Source organism: Aquarana catesbeiana, linkage group LG01 (assembly GCF_042186555.1).
Source record: "Aquarana catesbeiana isolate 2022-GZ linkage group LG01, ASM4218655v1, whole genome shotgun sequence".
NCBI lineage: Eukaryota > Metazoa > Chordata > Amphibia > Anura > Ranidae > Aquarana > Aquarana catesbeiana.
This window is the reverse complement of record NC_133324.1, coordinates 650,987,441-651,006,204: the sequence shown is the minus strand read 5'-3', so window position 1 is coordinate 651,006,204 and position 18,764 is coordinate 650,987,441. Positions and strand designations below refer to the sequence as shown.

Sequence of the window (18,764 nt, the reverse complement as noted above, 5' to 3'; positions counted from 1 at the left end):
GCTGGATGCCCCCACAGATATCAGCTTGCAATGGGAGCACCCAAGCAGGAGTGCTCCCGTGCCATGGCTGTGTGTCCATTCAGACAAAAGCCAATCGGGAGTGCGAGTCCCCAGAGAGGCAAGGCACATTGCTGGATCAAGGGGGGCTCAGGTAAGTATTGGGGGGGGGCTGCTGCACACAGAAGGTGTTTTACCTTGTGCCTTTACAACCACTTTAGGTGCCTTTACAACCTTTTAGGTGCAGCTCCCCCAGCCCCCGAAAAACTTACCTGAAGCCAATCTCAGTCCAGCGCTGTGCACAAGAATTGCTCCCTCTCTCCCTCCTCACTGAACTCTGGGAGTGCAGTGGGAGCCATTGGCTCTTGCTGATGTCAATCAAGTCCAGTGAGGAGAGGCCAAGCTGCACTGTGTGTGTCAATAGACGCAAACAGTGTGTCATGGGATCACACCCGCACGAGTACCCTCCTTGCGAGGGGGGTACTCGAAAGGGGAAGGAGTAAGGAACACCAGCGGGGGACCCAAGAAGAGGAGGATCGGGGCTGCTCTGTACAAAACCAGGTAAGTATGATATGTTTGTTATTTTAGACAAATAAAAACGGAACCTTTATTATCACTTTAACCATAGGCATATGGATGCACACCAGTATAGAAATAATACAACATTTATAGAAGAAGAGATCAATAACAGTACATACATAGGGGCCGATAGGAGTCCTGGTGGAATTGTGCACACATATCCGGGTATATAGTTATTACTAGAGATACCTCCAGATGAATGTTGCAGCATTTTCAGGGCCCCTAAGGATGATGTGGCTTTGTGTTGGAGACCTAAAGTCAGGGTCTGTGGTCATGGGGAGATCCTCCAACTGTTGCCAACCAGCCTGGAATGGAGATTCTCACAGCAGGGACTGTGGTGTGGCACTGGAAAGTCCCTCCATAATAGATTCCAATCTGACATGCACCTTAGCCTATGACTCCAACATGGCCACCAAAAGACTAACCTTGCTTTAGTCTAAGCTGGTTATTGAGCCATAAGCTAAAACAAATTATAGAATGCCAAACCAGAAGGGACAGGGTTAACTAGAATAACAGGAGCTGCATATAAACTATGTTACAGGCACAGCTGCCAATACACTGGAAGGTGACCACTACACATACAGTAGCACAGACCAAGCTATCTGGTCACTGTGTATGTGAAATAAGAACAAAGACAGAGCAGAGATACTCTGTTCATCACAGGGATTTAAAACACTCAGCATCTGCAGTTAAAGTGGAGGTCCACCCTGAAAAAAAAAATACCTAAAAAAATGGAGGAAAAGAAAAAAAAAATGTTTTACTTACGTGAAATGGCTGTTGCTAGGCAGTCTTCCTAATCTGCCTCTTCCTACACTGCAGTAATCTTCAGTCTTCTGCTTCCCATGTTGTCTTCTGGGAAATGGGGCGCGGTGTGTTATGGGAACTGTGTGTGTCCCACAACACATCGCATCCCATTCATAAAGCGCCGCTCGCGCGTGCGCAGTAGGAAACTGGCAGTGAAGCCGCAAGGCTCCACTGCCTGTTTCCCTTACCTAGGATGGCGGTGCTGGGACCTGAGGGCCAAGGGACGGGTCGGCCTCGGGCGGCCGACATTGCGGGCACCCAGGACAGGTAAGTACTTATTTAAAGTCAGCAGCTACAGTGTTTGTAGCTGCTGACTTTTTTTTTTTTTTATAACGGAATCCCGCTTTAAATTACACTGAGCAAAATTATAAATGCAACACTTTTGTGTTTCCCCTTATTTATCATGAGCTGAACGCAAAGATCTACAACTTTTTCTATGTACACAAAAAGGCCTATTTCTCTCAAATATTGTTCACAAATCTGTCTAAATCTGTGTTAGTGAGCACTTCTCCTTTGCCAAGATAATCCCTCCACCTCACAGGTGTGGCATATCAAGATGCTGATTATACAGCATGATTATTGCACAGGTGTGCCTTAGGCTGGCCACCATAAAAGGCCACTCTAAAATGTGAAGTTTTATCACACAGCACAATGCCACAGATGTCGCAAGTTTTGAGGGAGCGTGCAATTGGCATGCTGACTGCAGAAATGTCCACCAGAGCTGTTTATAAAAAGAAAAGTAATTTTGCCCTAACCATACAAAAATAAAAATCGTGCTGCTGCTCGTGTTAGTCAATAAATACAAAAGACCCAAAAAATAATTAGTATATAGTGTAACAAGCGCGCATCATAAATTGTTGTGTACTCAAATAGAAGTGATCCTAATAGTTATGACTACTATTAGTATAACACACTCAAAACCATTCTAATATGAAACAAAACCATTTGAGAAAATACTAAAAAATTCTTTTGAAAAAAAATATTTTTTCGTGAGATTAACTTATATTGAAGTTATATTAACATAATAAGAATTATATGGTATTCTTATAACCACACACTAAAGTGTTCTGAGGTTTTGAATAAATCTATAAAACACATTTGCACTATGGAGCCTCTTCCGCTTTGTTCCCACTGAGGTGTATCTTCTCTATGGATGAATTAAAGAGCTAATATCTTGAAATCGGATACATTGTACCAGTAAGGGTAAATCTGTTCAAGTGGATTGGAGCGAAGTGGATGAGGAAACCTCCAAGGAACAATGCCCAGGTGATAATCCAAGAAGCCGGCAGGCTAATGCAACATGTTCATCTGATCTCACTAACCTGAGATCCATCTGATCCGGTAAGCGGCTTTTTCTACTATATCTGTGAGAAGGAGGATTATCGGTGTGTCTCTTCCCAAAAAGAAGATTTGTGTCAACATCAACCTAATATATTCCTATTAAGGACTGATTACTATTCCTATTTATAAGATATCTAGGGAGGTCAAGTTATTCACTGATAACTATTTTTAGCACTAATTGGATATGTATAGTGGTTGCTACATTGTTGCGGATTGAAATTCCTAAGCAACATTGTAGCCAGTAACACAACTTTCAGTAATTTCTTTCACATGAGTTTGTTTCACATCAGAACACTTTAGTGTGTGGTTATAAGAATACCATATAATTCTTATTATATTAATATAACTTCAATATAAGTTAATCTCACGAAAAAATATTTTTTTCAAAATAATTTTTGAGTATTTTCTCAAATGGTTTTGTTTCATATTAGAATGGTTTTGAGTGTGTTATACTAATAGTAGTCATAACTATTAGGATCACTTCTATTTGAGTACACAACAATTTATGATGCGCGCTTGTTACACTATACACCAGAGCTGTTGCCCTTGAATTGAATGTTCATTTCAATACCAGAAGCCGTCTCCAAAGGCGTTTCAGAGAATTTGGCAGTACATCCAACCGGCCTCACAACCGCAGACCACATGTAATCACACCAGCCCAGGACCTCCACATCCAGCATCTTCACCTCCAAGATCATCTCAGACCAGCCACCTGGACAGCTGCTGCAACAATCAGTTTGCATAACCAAAGAATTTCTGCACAAACTATCAGAAAGCGTCTCAGGTAAGCTCATCTGCTCTTCGTCCTCATTGGGGTCTCCACCTGACTGCAGTTTGTCATCGTAACCCACTTGAGTGGGCAAATGCTCACAGTGAATGGTGTCTGGCACTTTGGATAGGTGTTCTCTTCATGGATGAATCCTGGTTTTCACTGTACAGGGCAGATGGCAGACAGCATGTATGGTGTCGTGTGGGTGAGCGGTTTGCTGATCTCAACATTGTGGATGGAGTGGCCCATGGTGGCGGTGGGGTTATGGTATGGGCAGGCGTATGCTATGGACAACAAACACAGGTGCATTTTATTGATGGCATTTTGAATGCACAGAGATACCGTGACGAGATCCTGAGGCCCATTCTTGTGCCATTTATCCACGACCATCACCTCATGTTGCAGCATGATAATGATAATGCACGGCCCCATGGTGCAAGAATCTGTACACAATTCCTGGAAGCTGAAGACATCCTTGTTCTTGCATGGCCAGCATACTCACTGGACATGTCACCCATTGAGCATGTTTGGGATGCTCTGGATCGGCATATACAACAGAGTGTTCCAGTTCCTGCCAATATCCAGCAACTCCACACAGCCATTGAAGAGGAATGGACAACATCCCACAGGCCACAATCAAAAACCTGATCAACTCTATGTGAAGGAGATGTGTTGCACTGTGTGAGGCAAATGGTGGTCACACCAGATACTGACTGGTTTTCGGACCCCCGACCCCCCCCCCCCCCCAGTACATTAAAACTGCACATTTTAGAGTGGCCTTTTATTGTGGCCAGCCTAAGGCACACCTGTGCTATAATCATGCTGTCTAATCAGCATCTTGATATGCCACACCTGTGAGGTGGATGGATTATCTTGGCAAAGGAGAGGTGCTCACTAACACAGATTTAGACAGATTTGTGAACAATATTTGAGAGAAATAGGACTTTTGTGTTCATAGAAAAAGTCGTAGATCTTTGCGTTCAGCTCATGATAAATAGGGGCAACACACAAAAGTGTTGTGTTTTTAATTTTGCTCAGTGTATTAGATCCTAGGAATGCTTGCATGGTCCAGGATCTTTTGGTCCAGGATCTATAGCATGGACAGGACATGTGGAATGCTTGCATGGTCCAGGATCTTTTGGTCCAGGATCTAGTAGCATGGACAGGACATGTGGCTAAAACCTTCTCTTTCTCTCCACTTCCTCCTTCTGGGGTTACAAAGCCAAAAACCAGGGACAGGAAGTACATACATAATATATTTACAGGTATTTACAAATTCAGACAGTAGAGGGCAGCAGATCCCTACAAAAGATTTGGGTGATGCTACACTTGAATAATTTACATCAGAGTGGTAATTTTTTGATTACCTACAACCTTGGCAAAGTCAGAGGCAAGAAGTTCTTTTTGTCATTTAGGAATACAGTGCGGGGTGTAGTATTTTTTCCCAATTGCCTTTTGCCTTTTATTTATTGATATTGGGACCTAGGGCATAGCTCTAAATTTAGTCTGTCTGCTTTGTAAACTGTGCATCGATCCCACATGTATGTCATGAATCAGTAGCAGGATGGCCAAATCTGCATAGCTAAACTGAGGAAACTGGGGCCATGCCATATATATTTCAAGTAAGATTTATTTACAGTAAACCAAAATCAATCCAAGCACCAGCATATAGCAAATATAAAGATATAAGTGAACCAAAAACCCAGTGATAGAATACCTAAACTAAACGACCTAACAAACAGAAAGCCTAACTAGCAACTAACTATATACAATATATACAAAACAGAGAACACAGATCACCAAGGTAAACTGGAGACAGCAGGAAATGCAGTGAGCAGATGGGAAGGGCAAACCAGGCCTGGGATCAGGAACAAGGAGACAGGGCAGGAGATCAGGGTCAGGATCAGAATGGCACACAGTATCTGGCAGTAGAGCAAAACACTGAAACGAGAAGCACTAGTAGTGGAGGACCAAAATACCCTCTCAGCAGCCAGCATCTGATGGAAACTAATCACTGAGATCTGCTGGCTGCTGGCTGCTGGGAGCTGGCTGCTGGATCCACTGGCCACCAACAGGTGTTCCAGGTCCTGACAACATATGTACAAGCAGAGATGTGCGTGAAGATCAGTGAAGATCCAAGCACCTATCAGTTATGACTGCATGGGGCCGTGTGGACTACTTGTGCCACCAGGTGGGTAAAAGCATCCCTCTGTGCAGGTGAATGGGTATATGCACCTATATGAATGAGGTCTATGCAGTATGTTGTTGTTATATTGTGTTCTTTTAAAAAAGTGGTCTCCAAACTTTCTAAACAAAGGTATAGTTTATTGTCCTTCAGATTTTGGGGGGCTGGACTATGGCCAGCGGGACTGGAAATTTTCTTGGCATCAGTGGGAGAAAACTTTGCCACATTTGGCATCAATGGGAGGAATAGTGCCCCATCATGGGTATAAGTGGAAAAATGTTGCCCCATTGTTGGTTTCAGTGGGAGAAATGTTGCCCCATTGTTGGTGTTAGCTGGCAGAATAGTGTCTTGTATCAGTAGGAGGAATTGTGCCCCAAGGGCCGGATAAAGGCAAGAAAGGGCCACAGTTAGGAGACCACTGTTATATAACATGAGCCTGGAGAACAACAGATGCAAATTATTTGGACTTTAGAATTGTGACGTGATACCGATTTTATCGAGACAGATATCAATCAGATGTATAAGGAAAAGAATCTGCTTTGTAGCTGTTGGTCATCTGGAAGTCAATATTTATTGAAGATCGGTACCAATAGCACTACAATAACAATTTGTATATATTCCCGAAGTGATAGATCATAATCATTATCAGGGCAATTTGGAAATGTTTGCACACTTCATTCCCTGGAAAATTCCTCTATTGACACCTGGCTTAACGCCTTTGTTTTACTGTAGACCATATTTTATGATAGAAAATAAATAAACTATGTGCCAACAATGGGGCAAATTTATGGTCCTAATCAGATGATTTGTGACCCAGCCCCAGCCAGAGAGGGGTATAAAGGGAAGGTGAGGAGGAAGCTGAAATATCAAAGAATTTCAGGAAAGGTAAGTAACATTGTAGCAATTGGCACTTATCTCTAAAGGCAGTCTGGCTCTATATATAATTTCACACGTATACAACCAATAGTTTTGGTTTTATTCTAAATGTTGGAAACAGATGATTGATAGGTGCTCTCTGCTCGCTAGCAGGATTAAGTGATGTGTAATGGCTGCATTGGTCATTTATATTTCGTTCATGTTCATAATCCTCTGCAGGACATGGCAACTTTCTTGTCTAGCAACTGTAAAAATCCTGGGCGACCAACCTTTGACCATCTCCTGTGTTATGTCTGCAGTCTCTGATCATCTCCTGTGTTATGTCTAGAGTGTCTGACCATGTCTTTTATCATGTCTACAGTCTCTGACCATCTCTTGCATCATGTCTATGGTCTCTGACCATCTCTTGTATCATGTCAGTAGGCTCTGATCAACTCTTGTATCATGTCTACAGTCTCTGACCATCTCTTGCATCATGTCTATGGTCTCTGACATCTCTTGTATCATGTCAGTAGGCTCTGATCAACTCTTGTTTCATGTCTACAGTCTCTGACCATTTCTTTTATTATGTCCGCAGTCTCTAATCATCTCTTGTATCATGTCCGCAGTCTCTGAAATCTCTTGTATCATGTCTGCAATCTCTGACCATCTCTTGTAGCATTTCTGCAGTCTCTGATCATCTCTTGTATCATGGCCACAGTCTTTGACCATCTCTTATATGATATCCGTAGTCTCTGACCATCTCTTGTATCATGTCTGCAGTCTTTGACCATCTCTTGTATAATGTCCGCAGTCTGACCATCTCTTGTATCATGTGGGCAGTCTCTGATCATCTCTTGTATCATGCCCGCAGTATCTGACCGAGATGATGTATGATGTCCGCAGTCTTTGACCATCTCCTATATGATGTCGGCAGTCTATGACCATTTCTTGTATCATGTCCACAGTCTCTATTTATCTCTTGTATGATGTGCACAGTCTCTGACCATCTCCTGTATCATGTCCGCAGTCTCTGATCCTCTCTTGTATCATGCCCGCAGTCTCTGACCATCTCTTGAATCATGTCCACAGTCTTTGACCATCTCCTGTATCATGTCCGCAGTCTCTGACCATTTCTTGTATCATTCTTTACATGTTTATTATAAATTTAGGTGTAGACTTTTATCACCCATACTTAGAATTTAAAATTTTTAGCAACTACACAAACCCTTTTTGATACCTAACTAGAATAGGCATGAGCCTACAGCAATTTTAATTTTAATTTGGGTGAGGCATTCATTTAAAATGGGCGTGGTTTAAAAAGAGACAAATCGTTAGCCTAATGCTATACTTTAATTAAACATACACTACATTACCAAAAGTATTGGGACGCCTGCCTTTACATGCACATGAACTTTAATGGCATCCCAGTCTTAGTCCCTATGGTTCACTATTGAGCACTGTCTAAAAATTGGGTTTTAGTTGCACAACATTTGTAAATGTTTGTGGGAACCTCACTGCCTCGTCAAGGCCCCTCTGTAAAGTGCTGTCCTCTTAGGGTTATAGAGGGGGGGTCATCTTTGCACCCTAGTTCCCCTGCACACCTCCTCTTTGCTCGTGTTTGCTCTCCAAACTGTAATCCCTTCTCTGTTATCTCCAGACCAACCCCCCATCAATCTGCTCACCATTGCAGTACAGGCTGATGGCAGGCTCAGTGACAGGGCTCAGTGGCAGGCAGGGTGTTTACATCCCCAATGAGTTGTACTGGGGGAATCTAGGATGGAAAAGGACCTGGGGGTCCTAGTAGATGATAGGCTCAGCAATGGCATGCAATGCCAATCTGCTGCTAACAAAGCAAACAGAATATTGGCATGCAGAGATAAAACGATAATTCTCCCACTCTACAAGACTCTGGTCCGGCCGCACCTAGAGTATGCTGTCCAGTTCTGGGCACCAGTCCTCAGGAAGGATGTACTGGAAATGGAGCGAGTACAAAGAAGGGCAACAAAGCTAATAAAGCGTCTGGAGGATATTACTGTCTTTTTTCAACCTCGCCTACTAAGTATCTATGTAACTATGTCAGTAGCATTCAGCAGAGGTGAAGGCGGATTGGGGCTCATTTACATATCAATGCTACCTGCAACCCGCAATTAACATATCAGTGCCGTCTGCCGCCCGCAATTTACACATCAATGGCGCATTGATAGTGGGCAGTATGTACAGGAGAGGAGTGTGGAAGCTATGACAGCAGGTAGTATGTGCAGTTACTGTGTTAATCAAGCATGTTTGATCCCTATAATCTGGGGTTCATCTTGTCTGGTAAGAGGCCAACTGTTTTAAGCTCCCTGGCGGTATGATTATTTCAGATTTTTGATACTCAAAGCGGTACATTGTTTTGCATGGAAATTTGGCGTTTTATATTGTAGGTCTGTAATTCTTATGCCGTGTACACACGAGCGGACTTTTCGACCGGACTGGTCCGACGGACTTTTGGCGGACTTCCAACGGACTTTCCCAACGAACGGACTTGCCTACACACGATCACACCAAAGTCCGACAGATTCGTATGTGATGACGTACAACCGGACTAAAATAAGATAGTTGATAGCTAGTAGCCAATAGCTGCCCTAGCGTCGGTTTTTGTCCGTCGGACAAGCATACAGACGAGCAGACTCTTCAATAGGAACTGGGTCCAGCGGAGTTCCGACGTAAAGATTTGAAACATGTTGCAAATCTAAAGTCCGAAAAAGTCCGCTGCAGGTCCGATGAAGCTGCAGGTCCAATGAAGCCCACACACAGTCAAATTGTCTGCCGGACTCGGTCCATCGGACCAGTCCAGTCGAAAAGTCGGCTCGCGTGTACGCGGCATAAGGAATATCTCACTTAAATCTGTCCAAACAAGAGTCTAGTAGATATCCCGGGTATGATAAAGTTTGAAACAAGAAATCATAAATTATAATATAATAAATAACTATAAATAATTATAACAAATAATAATATAATAATAATAAAAACGATTCAATAATGTAATCAAATCAAAAACACTGAAATTTGCTGAGTCGCAGTATTGTCGCTGTTATCACTTTCAGTGTTTGATGACAGATTTCCCCACAAATCTCTATCGCTCAATTCTGCAAGTGATTCTAATTTATTATTGCTGTTTTCTAGCTGGTCTAAAACCGCTTTGATGTAAAGGGACATTTTTTTGGTTGTTATGGACAATCTCCAGTTTCCAGGCAGAAAGAACAGTATTTATAATATAAAACTGCAGGGAGGACACTGGACAAAGCACTAGGGACAAAAGGGAGGTGAAATGATTTGATATAGTAATGTAATCTGTAAGATTACAGTGTACTGTATGTGTTTTGTACTTTTTGAATTTGGTGCCGTTCTCCATCCCCGTGCGCCGTAACGCTCGCAGGGAACGGAGCTCGGCACTGTGATAGATCCGGCGGAGGACACGGCTCGCACACAGCGGGGAGACATCGCAGTATCCTGGGGACAAGGTAAGTAACTGTACCTGGATCCTGCGATGCGATCCCGAGTGTGGCTTGGGGGTTACCGCTTTTGGTACTGAAAATTCACCTCGAGCCACACTCGGGATTACCGCTAAGGAGGTTAATCTTTCTCCGTTGGGATGTAAAAGAACTTACCGCTGAATATAGTGGATATCCATGCGTTGCACTGGAATTATACATGGACCCTCACCATATTTGAACTTATGTTAATTATTTTTTTGGGGGCTTTAAAATTAAGTCTTTTTTTTTTTCTTTAATTTTTTAATTTTTTAATTTTTTTTACTGGTTTGATTTATCACTTATTTTGGTCTTTCACGGTGATTTGGAATTTTATATGTTTTGGGATTGCTCAATTCCTTTATATGTACATATTGTTGAATTGAGTATTTAATTCTTTGGAGTAGCAGCACCTACACATATATATACTATTCACCTTATACAACATTTTTTTACAATTAATTAATTACTTATCACCTCACCATTTTGGGTAAGCGCAGAATATTTAATTAGATATTAGTATGTGCAGTAGAGGATGGTGGAAAGTATATGCAAGAGAGGAATACAGAGTTTATGACAGTGGCAGTTCTTAAGTTCTGAGTTGTGGTGCCAGCCTCTCACATTGACAAGCAACTTACTAGCACTTGTAAGGAAAAAATTTAAAAGTTGCGCCAGCTCTTGGATGGAAGTGAAGCAGCCAACACAGCAATATGACCGTTGCAAGTGAAAGTTGGAGTGAAAAAGTGTGGCGCTAATGGGTGGTGGGACTCCTGTTGCTAAAACAGGTAGAAAAAGTGGTTAGGAGAGAGTGAAAACTCCTTTAGTGTAAAAGTGTTTGTAAGGTATACATAAAAATATATATTGGGTAATAAACACAGTACAAGTGAAAACCCAGTGTGTGTTAAAGAATATAAAAAACTCAGTAAAAAAGAAAATTTAAAAGAAACTAGTTAAGAAACAATCAAATATATATGGTACAGCAAATACATATCAATGCACGGTGAGCTGAGTGTGTTAATCCACAGAATTGGAGTTCAATGGAGGTGGCAGACCAGAAAAAGAACACCGGTATCCCCAAGGGGAAAAAAATAAAAAAATAAAAAAATATATATATACAGAGGAACTCAAAAGTCTTTTAAATGGCAAGATGGGATAGTCTTATTCAATCCCACAGGTAATTAGATGTGAACTGTCTTCTCAAGAGGTAACCTGAGGGTTATTGGGAAAGAACCCGACCAATGTGTTGGATCTTGGCTCAAATGGATAATTCCCACCAGGAGAAAGGCAGAAGCAAAAAGCAAGAGAATGCCCTTACCAGATCCGGTGGACTCACGGGCCGTAGCGGTGAGTCAAACGAGCCTATACCGTTAAACGGTGTGGGGTAAAGGTGTGTGGGAGAACTTGTAAACCATCTTGTCAGCAGTCCTCATACGAAGCACCGATTTGGAGTCCGGGGTCCCCAGGGTATGGTTCCGATCAGCAGATCACCGTTTCCTCAGAAAACCATCATATGTGCAAATAGGCAAAAAAGGAAAAAAAAGGAAGAAAACTCCACATAGTGTAAATCCTTGATTAGCAAAGAGCATAAAAGCACTTTATTTAGGGAGTGTACTCCGAAAAAATGTTGTTACAGGCAAGGGGCGGTAAAAACTCGGCCCAAAATAAATTAAAAACCGGCATAAAAGTAATAAAAACAGGCGCAGTGGATAGTGGTGGGGTATAAACATAGAACCCGACGCGTTTCGCCTCCCAAGGCTTCTGCTGGGGTATGAATAAGCCCCCCACACACAACTGCGCTTTATATACAGAGAGATTGGAGTGTAACAGCTGATCGGCGCTGTTACACGGGATAACTTCCGGGTTCGGCAGCGTCATCCGTGACACACCGGTCACATGACTTTTTGTGGCCAATCACAGGCTAGAGAGGATGGTTAGAAGCCAAGCCTCACTCCTGACCACCTATAGACAGAGAAGCAATCCCATTCGTCATATGTGACGGTCACCTGATGTGGCAATGACGATGGGACGCTCTAAAGTGCGTGTCAAGGAGAAGAGGAAGTAAAAGCCTAATGGATAGAGGCGTGGAACGCACAACACGGCGGCGATCCACGCTGATAGTAATTGTTTGTAATAAACTGATGTGATCCCGATCCCGGAAGTGTTCCCAGCATATTAGCAAATGGGCATATAGAAATAAAGGTGTATATCCAATAGGTGTTTACTAACAAATCTTAGTGAGTACACATGTAAGAGTATAACAGCAATATATATGACATTTTCTAGGAATTGAAAGAAGTATAAAGAGAGATGTAAAGGGAATTATACCTAATAGGGAAATAGGGGAGTATACAACAGAGACTCATAAGGGAATCAATGGAAAGAAGGTGCATGTACTTGGTATGTACTGTGCACCTTAATTCTATTGAGTTAAAAGATTCCTTAATGGACTAGAGACTAGGGAATTCGAGGAACTCTTTATCCTATCTAAACAAGATAACAGGGTGGAAAAGTGAAAATGTTTATTTGATCTAGCAAGAATAGACGCTCATTTAAAGCCCCATAGGGAGTTTGAGAACATAGTAAGGGAGAAAGTCAAATGTTCAAAAAATATTAATAAAATGACAGCAATCTAGTGACATTTATGAAAATAGATAGTCCAAGGAGGTGTTGTGTAATTCATAGAGTTGCCAAAGGAGGGGGGAGGGGGGGTGGTGTATCAACGCCTAAGACTGATTTATAAAGGCGTTGATATCCCACTCCACGTTCAATCCATATGGCACATAACATTTCATGAGATGTATCCAAAAAACTTCAAGCTTGGAGACACCCCTTGTGTTTGGTTCCCCCCTCCAATGTGGAACAAATTTGTCAATAATTTGAAACTTTGTTCCAGATGGATTCTGATTATGGTGAAGTAAATAGTGTTTGGGAACACTATGATTGGTGCGTCCTTTTAGTATAGCTGTGATGTGTTCGTTCACTCGTATGGAGAAATTGCGTTTGGTACGTCCTATGTATTGCTTACCACAAGGGCAGGTAATAAGGTAAACGATAAATTTTGTGGTGCATGTTGCAAATTGTTTCATCTTAAATTCCTTCCCAGTGGAAGATGATGAGAAGGTTTCAATTTTGCGAGATTTGCAAACATTGAGTTTGCATACTGTACATTTCCTGCAGGGGAAAAAACCCTTAAGGTCATGAAAGAAAGATGGCGTCTTCGGAGGGTCGACAACTCCTGGTGCAATTTTGCCACCTATTGATGGTGCTCCTTTATATATCACTCCAGCTTGGTCGGGAAGTAATGGGCCCAGTATTCGATCATTTTTCAAAACCTTCCAATGTCTGGAAATGATATTCTTTATCTGCTTGTGTTGGATAGAATAGTTGGTGAGGAAGGCCCATCTATGTTTAGCATCAAGAGGTTTTTTTGGTTGTTCCACTAGTAGTGAGGAGCGGTCAATGCGTGCTATTTTCTGTATCTCCTGGTCGATTAATCCTCCATCGTAGCCCTTTTCTTGGAATCTACATTTAATAGTTTCTGCCTGTCTGAAGAAATCCGGCAAGAGAGAACAGTTACGTCTGATTCTCATCAGTTGGCTTCGAGGTACCGATTTCAGCCATGCTGTGTGGTGACAGCTGTCAGTCGGGATGTACCCGTTGCGGTCGGTGGCCTTGAAGAAGGTTTTCGTTTCCAATTGACCGTTGACAGCTGTGATTTCCAAGTCTAGGAAATGTATTACAGACGGGCTAGCTTCGTATGACAAGTGTATGCCTACCTCATTCGCATTTAGGGCTAGCATAAAGCGATTGAGGGAATCCATGGAGCCTCTCCATAGGAGGAGGATGTCGTCGATATATCTGGCCCAAAAGACTAGCTGTAATGGTCTCTGGGCGCCGACGACATCCTCCTCCCACTTGGCCATAAAGATATTAGCCAGGCTGGGGGCAAATTTAGCCCCCATGGCTACTCCCTTCGTCTGTAAGTAGTAACGGTTGTCGTACCAAAAGTAATTTGACTTGGTGGCAAAATATAGCAAATCTATGATAAACCTTTTTTGTGTCAATGGGATGTTCTTTTCTCTCGATAAAAAGAGTTCAACTGCACCTATACCTAAATCATGGGGGATGATGGTGTATAGGGAAGTAACGTCTGCGGTTACTAGTATAAGATCGTTAGTGTACGTGATTTGTTGTAATTTGTTAATAGTATCTCGAGTGTCTTTCAGAAAAGATGGTAGTGATTTTACTATGGGTTGTAAATAGTGATCAATGTATTTCCCTATGCGGGAGGTCACGGAGTTGATTCCGCTTATAATTGGGCGACCAGGAGGTTGAGTAATGTTCTTGTGTACTTTGGGCAAATAGTACATTATGGGGATACGCGGAGCTACCGGGACCAAAAAATGTTTTTCTTTTTTGTCTAGTATGCCAAGCTGGAAGCCAGTATCAATCAGGTCTATTAGTCTTCTTTTAAAGCTTGTAGTGGGATTGGATCTAAGGGGAAGGTACGTTTCTGTGTCGCTTAGGATCCTTGTCATCTCAGCATGATAATCTTTACTGTCAAGAACGACTATCCCTCCGCCCTTATCCGCCGGGCGGATAACAAGCTCTTTGCGTTCGCAAAGAGACCTCAGGCCGATTTTGATATTGGGGTCAGAATAATATTTCTTCTTTGGGAGTCCCTCTAGATCTTCCAATACTAGATCACGGAATACCTTAATAGAAGGAGCTATAGGAGCTGGAGGGTTGAAAAGAGACGGATTCGCTAATCCCGAGTGAACTGAATGGGAGTTAGTGAGAAGATGTGAGGGCCTACTCGGATTGGACGCAATATATCTTTGTACATTAAGTTTGCGTACAAACTTATGTACATCTATAAAAGTAGAGAATTTGCTTAGTGTTTTAGGGGGGGCAAATTTTAAACCTTTGTTAAGAACGTTGAGTTCCGCTGGGGAGAAGTCAGCTTTGCTTAGATTGAAGATGCCACTGTCTTTTAAACCCTTTTTCTCTTTATTGGAACGCCTCCCCCCTCGGGTGCCGCGTTTTGTTCTAGGTTTCGTATGGGGTATTCCTGTTCTCTGTGAAAACCCCCCTGGTACAGAGGTTGTGGTTTGGCCTGGTTGTAATTAAAAGGTGACCTGTCAGGGTAGTCTCTATCTCCGTGTTCATAACGGTATTGAGAATTGCGGTAATCGTTCGGTCGTTCATCTCTAAGAGGTGAGAATCTATTTCTTGTATTAATCGGGGTTCTTTGCGGGTAGGGTTGATAATATTGGTATTCGTTTCGACTTGTGTTGCGTCTTCGGGGGGAGTAGTCCTGTCTATAGTCCTCATAGTGGACGGAACGATCTCTGTTACCCCTGCCTTTTCCCCTGTTATTTCGTCCTCTATTCCCAGAATGGGAAGGGGGATTCTTGGTAAGGGTCACAGGATAAGGGCGGAGGGATAGTCGTTCTTGACAGTACTACTTACAGACGAAGGGAGTAGCCATGGGGGCTAAATTTGCCCCCAGCCTGGCTAATATCTTTATGGCCAAGTGGGAGGAGGATGTCGTCGGCGCCCAGAGACCATTACAGCTAGTCTTTTGGGCCAGATATATCGACGACATCCTCCTCCTATGGAGAGGCTCCATGGATTCCCTCAATCGCTTTATGCTAGCCCTAAATGCGAATGAGGTAGGCATACACTTGTCATACGAAGCTAGCACGTCTGTAATACATTTCCTAGACTTGGAAATCACAGCTGTCAACGGTCAAATGGAAACGAAAACCTTCTTCAAGGCCACCGACCGCAACGGGTACATCCCGACTGACAGCTGTCACCATACAGCATGGCTGAAATCGGTACCTCGAAGCCAACTGATGAGAATCAGACGTAACTGTTCTCTCTTGCCGGATTTCTTCAGACAGGCAGAAACTATTAAATGTAGATTCCAAGAAAAGGGCTACGATGGAGGATTAATCGACCAGGAGATACAGAAAATAGCACGCATTGACCGCTCCTCACTACTAGTGGAACAACCAAAAAAACCTCTTGATGCTAAACATAGATGGGCCTTCCTCACCAACTATTCTATCCAACACAAGCAGATAAAGAATATCATTTCCAGACATTGGAAGGTTTTGAAAAATGATCGAATACTGGGCCCATTACTTCCCGACCAAGCTGGAGTGATATATAAAGGAGCACCATCAATAGGTGGCAGAATTGCACCAGGAGTTGTCGACCCTCCGAAGACGCCATCTTTCTTTCATGACCTTAAGGGTTTTTTCCCCTGCAGGAAATGTACAGTATGCAAACTCAATGTTTGCAAATCTCGCAAAATTGAAACCTTCTCATCATCTTCCACTGGGAAGGAATTTAAGATGAAACAATTTGCAACATGCACCACAAAATTTATCGTTTACCTTATTACCTGCCCTTGTGGTAAGCAATACATAGGACGTACCAAACGCAATTTCTCCATACGAGTGAACGAACACATCACAGCTATACTAAAAGGACGCACCAATCATAGTGTTCCCAAACACTATTTACTTCACCATAATCAGAATCCATCTGGAACAAAGTTTCAAATTATTGACAAATTTGTTCCACATTGGAGGGGGGAACCAAACACAAGGGGTGTCTCCAAGCTTGAAGTTTTTTGGATACATCTCATGAAATGTTATGTGCCATATGGATTGAACGTGGAGTGGGATATCAACGCCTTTATAAATCAGTCTTAGGCGTTGATACACCACCCCCCCTCCCCCCTCCTTTGGCAACTCTATGAATTACACAACACCTCCTTGGACTATCTATTTTCATAAATGTCACTAGATTGCTGTCATTTTATTAATATTTTTTGAACATTTGACTTTCTCCCTTACTATGTTCTCAAACTCCCTATGGGGCTTTAAATGAGCGTCTATTCTTGCTAGATCAAATAAACATTTTCACTTTTCCACCCTGTTATCTTGTTTAGATAGGATAAAGAGTTCCTCGAATTCCCTAGTCTCTAGTCCATTAAGGAATCTTTTAACTCAATAGAATTAAGGTGCACAGTACATACCAAGTACATGCACCTTCTTTCCATTGATTCCCTTATGAGTCTCTGTTGTATACTCCCCTATTTCCCTATTAGGTATAATTCCCTTTACATCTCTCTTTATACTTCTTTCAATTCCTAGAAAATGTCATATATATTGCTGTTATACTCTTACATGTGTACTCACTAAGATTTGTTAGTAAACACCTATTGGATATACACCTTTATTTCTATATGCCCATTTGCTAATATGCTGGGAACACTTCCGGGATCGGGATCACATCAGTTTATTACAAACAATTACTATCAGCGTGGATCGCCGCCGTGTTGTGCGTTCCACGCCTCTATCCATTAGGCTTTTACTTCCTCTTCTCCTTGACACTTTAGAGCGTCCCATCCTCATTGCCACATCAGGTGACCGTCACATATGACGAATGGGATTGCTTCTCTGTCTATAGGTGGTCAGGAGTGAGGCTTGGCTTCTAACCATCCTCTCTAGCCTGTGATTGGCCACAAAAAGTCATGTGACCGGTGTGTCACGGATGACGCTGCCGAACCCGGAAGTTATCCCGTGTAACAGCGCCGATCAGCTGTTACACTCCAATCTCTCTGTATATAAAGCGCAGTTGTGTGTGGGGGGCTTATTCATACCCCAGCAGAAGCCTTGGGAGGCGAAACGCGTCGGATTCTATGTTTATACCCCACCACTATCCACTGCGCCTGTTTTTATTACTTTTATGCCGGTTTTTAATTTATTTTGGGCCGAGTTTTTACCGCCCCTTGCCTGTAACAACATTTTTTCGGAGTACACTCCCTAAATAAAGTGCTTTTATGCTCTTTGCTAATCAAGGATTTACACTATGTGGAGTTTTCTTCCTTTTTTTTTCCTTTTTTGCCTATTTGCACATATGATGGTTTTCTGAGGAAACGGTGATCTGCTGATCGGAACCATACCCTGGGGACCCCGGACTCCAAATCGGTGCTTCGTATGAGGACTGCTGACAAGATGGTTTACAAGTTCTCCCACACACCTTTACCCCACACCGTTTAACGGTATAGGCTCGTTTGACTCACCGCTACGGCCCGTGAGTCCACCGGATCTGGTAAGGGCATTCTCTTGCTTTTTGCTTCTGCCTTTCTCCTGGTGGGAATTATCCATTTGAGCCAAGATCCAACACATTGGTCGGGTTCTTTCCCAATAACCCTCAGGTTACCTCTTGAGAAGACAGTTCACATCTAATTACCTGTGGGATTGAATGAGACTATCCCATCTTGCCATTTAAAAGACTTTTGAGTTCCTCTGTATATATATATTTTTTTATTTTTTTATTTTTTTCCCCTTGGGGATACCGGTGTTCTTTTTCTGGTCTGCCACCTCCATTGAACTCCAATTCTGTGGATTAACACACTCAGCTCACCGTGCATTGATATGTATTTGCTGTACCATATATATTTGATTGTTTCTTAACTAGTTTCTTTTAAATTTTCTTTTTTACTGAGTTTTTTATATTCTTTAACACACACTGGGTTTTCACTTGTACTGTGTTTATTACCCAATATATATTTTTATGTATACCTTACAAACACTTTTACACTAAAGGAGTTTTCACTCTCTCCTAACCACTTTTTCTACCTGTTTTAGCAACAGGAGTCCCACCACCCATTAGCGCCACACTTTTTCACTCCAAC

The 18,764-nt window shown here is 42.4% G+C and overlaps 1 protein-coding gene across 1 annotated transcript in view; it reads left to right on the top strand.

The window, feature by feature from the left end:
- The first annotated feature begins 6,491 nt into the window (after nt 1-6,491).
- LOC141111289 (peptidoglycan recognition protein 1-like) overlaps nt 6,492-18,764 on the top strand; it is a 31,370-nt gene continuing 19,097 nt past the window's right edge. Inside the window, exon 1 of the mRNA XM_073603487.1 lies at nt 6,492-6,560. The gene's annotated coding sequence lies outside the window, so the exon portion shown is untranslated. The remainder of the gene's footprint in view (nt 6,561-18,764) is intronic.